The sequence below is a fragment of the Hevea brasiliensis genome, chromosome 4 (genome assembly GCF_030052815.1).
Source record: "Hevea brasiliensis isolate MT/VB/25A 57/8 chromosome 4, ASM3005281v1, whole genome shotgun sequence".
Taxonomy (NCBI): Eukaryota; Viridiplantae; Streptophyta; class Magnoliopsida; order Malpighiales; family Euphorbiaceae; genus Hevea; species Hevea brasiliensis.
In genome coordinates, this window is record NC_079496.1 from 15,696,619 (window position 1) to 15,702,618 (window position 6,000).

At 35.6% G+C, this 6,000-nt stretch overlaps 1 pseudogene; it reads left to right on the forward strand.

Moving 5' to 3' along the window:
* Positions 1 to 3,213: 3,213 nt before the first annotated feature.
* Positions 3,214 to 4,527, forward strand: LOC131179232 (zinc finger protein CONSTANS-LIKE 4-like; annotated as a pseudogene).
* Positions 4,528 to 6,000: the final 1,473 nt, after the last annotated feature.

Genomic DNA, 6,000 nt, shown 5'->3' on the forward strand with positions numbered 1-6,000 from the left:
GCTCTCATCTAAGCCTAATGCTGCCATAGGTGAATTTAGAATCTGGGACAACAATGTTTGAACTTGAAATTTGCTTTGGAGAAGGAGCTTGTTTTCATGGGAAATTGATTTGGCTTCCTAACTGATGGAAGTCCTTAATTCCACAAGGATATGTAACAATAGGCACGATAAATTGGTTTGGAAATCAAAGGACAACTTCATTAGTGCGCTCTTTTTATAGGTGCCTTGTAAATAATGTGCCTCAGTATTCTCTTAGCGCTCCTAAAGTTTGGATGGGATTGACACCTCCAAAGGCTGAGTTACTTGTTTGGTTTGTGTGTAATGAAAAATATACGCACCAGAGAATGGTTGTGCCGCATCAATTTTATTCCTCAGGCTGAAAATGCTTGTGCTTTCTGTGAAGCTGTGAATGAGACCATTCCTCACCATTTTTTTTGCATTGTAATTACTCTTGGCAGATATGGGCATGCTTCTTTAGATGGTGGGAAATTAGTTTTGTTGTTCCTCAATCAGTCCATTTGCTCTTTGAAGAGTGGAAGTTTCTTAGTAGTGGGAAATTCCAAACAAGATTCTTGTCTAATATCTTCTTTGCAATCATCTGGTCAATCTGGTTGGCTCGAAATGACAGAATTTTTAATGGGAAAGAATTGCTCTGTCACTTCAATCTGTTCTTTCATTTTGCACCGATTATCCGTTTGGATGAAAGCACTTGATTCGAGCTTCCCATTTATTACAACTGATCTGCTTTCCACCTCTATCACAATTCGATCTCGGACCAACATTGCAAAGCATCGCCCCCCAATCTCTTGGCTTTCTCCTCCACCTGGTTCTTGCAACTGGAACGTGGATGGGTCTTCATTAGGTAAGCCAGGTAAGAGTGGAATTGGTGGAGTCCTTAGGGATTCGAATGGTTTTTTTTTTTTTTTTGTGCTACTGGTATATTGGGATGTTGCTGAGTTTAAAGCTATCCAAAAGCTCTGGAACTATCTCTAGTCAGTCCTTGCGTTTTAAATTCTGGTGCTGAGATTATAATTGAGCCGGATTCAAAGATTGCAATCTCTTGGTCAATGAACATAGACACTATTCCTTGGCGTGCTAATGCTGTTGTTAACTCTATTTCTGCCTGCTTAAATGTTCTTCCTACAATGCTATTTTCTCATTCTCATAGGAAGGCAAATTTTGTAGCCGACTCTTAGGAGTCTTTCGGTCTAATGATTTGGTTGCATTAGTTTGATTTCAGTTTGATATCTTGTAAATTAAAAAGCTGATCGGTGTATTAATTAGGAGACTGCCTGATGGCATTGGTTATTTAGGAGTCTTTCTTCCTTGTTTTTTATAATTTTTACTTTAAATTTCTCTTACTCATAAAAAATAAAATAAAATAAAATAACACGTATTTTTCTCTTTAACCTTTTTTTTTTTTTTTGTAATTTCTGCACACAAGTTAAAGTCTTTATTGCTTATTTTTATTTTGTATATTTATATATATTAAAAATATATTTTCCACCCATAATATCTCTGGAATATTTGTCTAGGATAGGTAAAGCTGCAGAGACAACGACTCCTGGCCCCTAAATCACCAGGCCATAGCCTCACAGAGCCAGTGCTGGATTGCTGGCCCACCATACCCCTTTGCTTAATGGGCCATGTACACTTTTTTTTATATGTCCATTGGAATTTCGCTGTTACATTTTTCTTTCTTTATTTTTCTCAATGAAAAAAAAAATTAAGAGTAGTACCCTATAATATAATTGAGTTACCAAATATATATATATATATATATATATTCAGACTGAGATGAGAATAAATTAAATATTTTGATTTTTCCCTGAAAAATAACAACTAGTATAAAACATTGTTAATTAAAATAAGATTTAATGACTAAACAATATAAAATTTTGACATTTTAATTTCAATCAAGAAAAGTGATCAAATTAATTAAAATAATATTTTTATTATCATTTAAATAAGAAATATATATACATATATATTTTTTTAATCATTTGAGTAGTCTGTGTTTGCTGTCGTGGGGAAGGTTTGCTGTACTGGTGGAAACACGTATATTAGCGGCTTTAGAATGTGGGCCTCATTCTAATAATGTAGCCCATTCGTCACACACACTCTCTATCTATTTATCAATCCATCCTTGCTCAATTCCATGCTAATGCTGTCTATTTCTCAATCTCTAACAGAAGAAGCCATGATACCATGAACCTTAAAAATTTTTCTTTTTAAAAAAATAAATAATAATTAAAAAATATATATATCTTCCCATCTCCTGCAGTCTGCACCGCACGATCCTTTCTCTTTCTTCCACATATTCCCATGCTACTGGTTCCAATCGTCCAAAAAGCAACCTCCACCGAGGACATTTTCACGCGACACCTGCCACGTGACTCCATTTTAAGCGTGCCTTGCATGGGAATACTTTCCTTATTTACGATCTCTACCTCATTCTCTTGCCTTATTTATATTAATTTAATGATATTAAAATTAATTATAAAGTTTTGAGTTTGGGGTCATAATTAGAATTTTTGTAAAAAAAATATATTTTAATTTTTTAAATTATTATTAAGTGATTGACATCAGAGATTTAATCACACTTATTTTGATTATATAAAAATTAAGGGGAAAATTTTAATATATTTAATAGTTTTATAAATTAATATATTAATTATAATCTCAACAACGCTTATCATATGCAGAAGCACAAAGACGGTCCCGCATGACAACGTCATGGGAAGACGGAAAAGTCATGTGGTGATCACGTGGGCTAGCTGCTGTTGTGGACCAAATTTTTCCACGTAGGATAGATCGGAATCTGCCGCCCCAACAGTGGTTGTGACACGTCATTACTCAAATCTTAGATAAATATCTGCCTTCTGGTCCACAAAAGTAAATGCTCTGCTCCTAAACGTCCGCACCGCTTGCCATTTTTCCATAATTCATGGTCCACGTGGCACAAAAATAACCGTGTTATTTTTAATTCCACAGATAAAGCACACAGTTTCTTTCCACTGCGGTACTGTTCACGTAAATACTAAATACACTCACTAATATGAGCGGCTGAGATTGTGTGGAGTATTATACTTTGTAAACGTGGTCATTAGCGTGCAGAACTCAAAATTCTAAAATCTAGAGTCGTTTTGAAGAAGCTAAGGGTAAGGGGGGAAGATTTTTATTTTTATTTTTATTTAATTAATTTTTGAGAGTAAGAGCGATTTAAAAAAAAAAAATATCACGTAATTATATGCGGGAAATTAGGGTGGTTTTGATAAATCCCTGCAAGTTGTGCTTTTCCTTTACCTCTTCCTCTTCTTCTTTTCTTTTTCTTCTTCTTCAATAGAAATCTTCAAACCCCAAAAGGAAAACACAGAGAGAGAGCTGAGACGAAGAGATAGAGAGATGAAAGGGTGTGAGCTTTGTGATGGCGCCGCGAGAATGTATTGCGAATCAGACCAAGCTAGCTTGTGTTGGGACTGCGATGAGAAGGTCCACTGTGCTAATTTTCTTGTGGCCAAACATTCCAGAAGTCTTCTTTGCCAAGTTTGTCAATCTCCGACGCCGTGGAAAGCATCCGGTCCTAAGTTTGGGCCCACTGTTTCTATCTGTGAATCTTGCTTTTCTTTGCATAACGGAAAGGATGGTGAAATCGATGAGGATCTGGACGAGAGCCAAGGAGGAAATGAGCAGGAAGATGAGTTTTTAGATGATAGTGATGATGAGGATGATGATGATGAGGAGGAGGTGGAGTTGGAGGAGGAGGATGGGGAGAATCAGGTGGTGCCATGGTCAGTTACCTCGCCTTCACCTCCGGTGGCGAGTTCTTCGAGCAGCGAAGAGGAAATTTCGAGTAGATTTTTGGGAGCGAGTGCGGCGGCGTTGAAGCGGATTCGAGAGAATAATGCAGATCTTGATTCTGATGTATGTGTTTCTATTTCTTACTCTTTTTTTTTCTGGTTTAAAAACTTTCGCTTCTTTGAAATGCATTCTCTGAAGAGTTTATGGATCTTGGATATAAAGTTTTTATAAATTTTCATTTCTTTTCTGATATTTTTCAAAAAATAAATTTTGAAATTTCAAATAAATTGAGAAATTATCCTAAAATTAACAATGAATTGAAAATTTGAAATGAATGCAGGATGAGAATGGATGCTCCTCTTCTCATTTGGGCTGTGGAAGACTAAGCAACGAAGAAGGGAATTCAATGGCTTCATTTAGACCATTGAAGCAAGCAAGGACGATCGGTGGCGTTGGAGCTCGAGGTGGTGAAGTAGAAGATGATCATGATCATAATCATGGTCAAGCAGAGTCAAGATCAACAGCCATTATTGACTCCTCAAGAGACTCCAGAACGAAATGGTATCCAACAGAGAAAGCGCATCTGCAACCATTCTTGGCATTAGCAGATTGTGCAGAGATCGCAATCGTTGATTTCAATCCAACTAAGTCTTTCTTTCACCATTGTATAACCATACATTTCGTGATCAATTTTCAGTAATATTAATTATTTAGTTGCTATCATAATTTGCAAATCCAGCTCCTATATTTTTTCTTAAAAACTTTTATCCTTGTATGAAATCGTGTGTAAATGAGAGGGTGCTTGTTTGATATTGAATTCTACCGCTTCAATTTTCTGTTTTTTTCAGTATTCAAAATTTATTTGTTTACTATTTAAACTATTGACATCTGATAATATAGATTAGAAAATTAAAATTTAAAACCTTATTGAAGTTGGGGTTTCTTTTTATGTGAATTTTAGACTTGGGGTTCATGAACCTGTTTAAGCCTTTCATATTTTGTGCAGATGGAGAAAGCATGGCAGTGCATATTTTTGTGAACTCAAAAAGGGAATAACATGGGATACCTAATTTGGGCATCTGGTAGCACAATAATGACAATAAACAAACGTTGCTTTCACTTGTACCACAAAATTCTTGTTTGGTTGGCAAACATGGTCTCACTTGTCACATATGGAATGGCATAGTCCACATTATGGCATGGGTGCCACATTTGAATATTAAAAGAAATATATGTATATATCGCGTTGAAGCTGTAGCTTATTAGGTGGGATGAATGTAAACCATGGAGGGGAGTAAACGTGTGAGGAGGATGGGTGGAGGAGAGGAAGAGGTATTGAACGGACCAAAGTATTTTGGTGTTAAAAATTTGTGGTTTTTATGGTAGCACGCATACATGGGAAATGAATATGGGAATGGTTGATAGAAAACGTAACCCCACTGCAATTAAGTATAAAATATTAGTGAAAAGAAGTCCACTTGCGTCACTCCATGTGGTTTTGGTAGGACTTGATTTCCTTTACTTGCTGGATATAATAAGATATTTGATGTTTGGCTATTTTGAATTTGTGATAATTTTAGGCAGCTTTGATTTGATTTCTCATCTTCACTTCACTGCACTGCTATATGTCGAAGATATTTATTTGTCTGTTGGAATTCATTATTATCACGTTAGTGATAAATTTGATGAGAATTAGATAAGATCAAGAAACCAAATCAGTATGAGCCATCACATCAAGTTGTCTTGAAGAAGCAAGGAATTGGGTTCCTTCCATATATAGATCAATGGCCAATTACACATCTTGACTTGAGAAGGTCCAAAAGGTTAATAAAATGTCAATTTTCAAAAATTAGGGGAAAAAAAAAAAAAAGAAAACAAGGTAAATTCAGAAAAGTTAATGTGAACGCTCATCTAGCATTGACGAGAATACCGAGTAAATTGTGTGGTAGGGAATGTGTAGCGTCACCAGGGGAGTAAAAAGACAAAAAAATAAAAACACTGCCTATCTTTGGAAGTCCACTGTATTTGGGGAAATGTCAATTGTCAAGTTGATTTTGAAGTTGGCAGCCATAGGGTTGCATGAATGATTGTTTTTTTTTTTTTTAAGCTCAGGTTGGATGAATGATTTGATTATATATATATATATGATTTTTTTTTTCTCTTGGCTTGGAATAATGAGAGGACTAGGGCTGAAGTAAT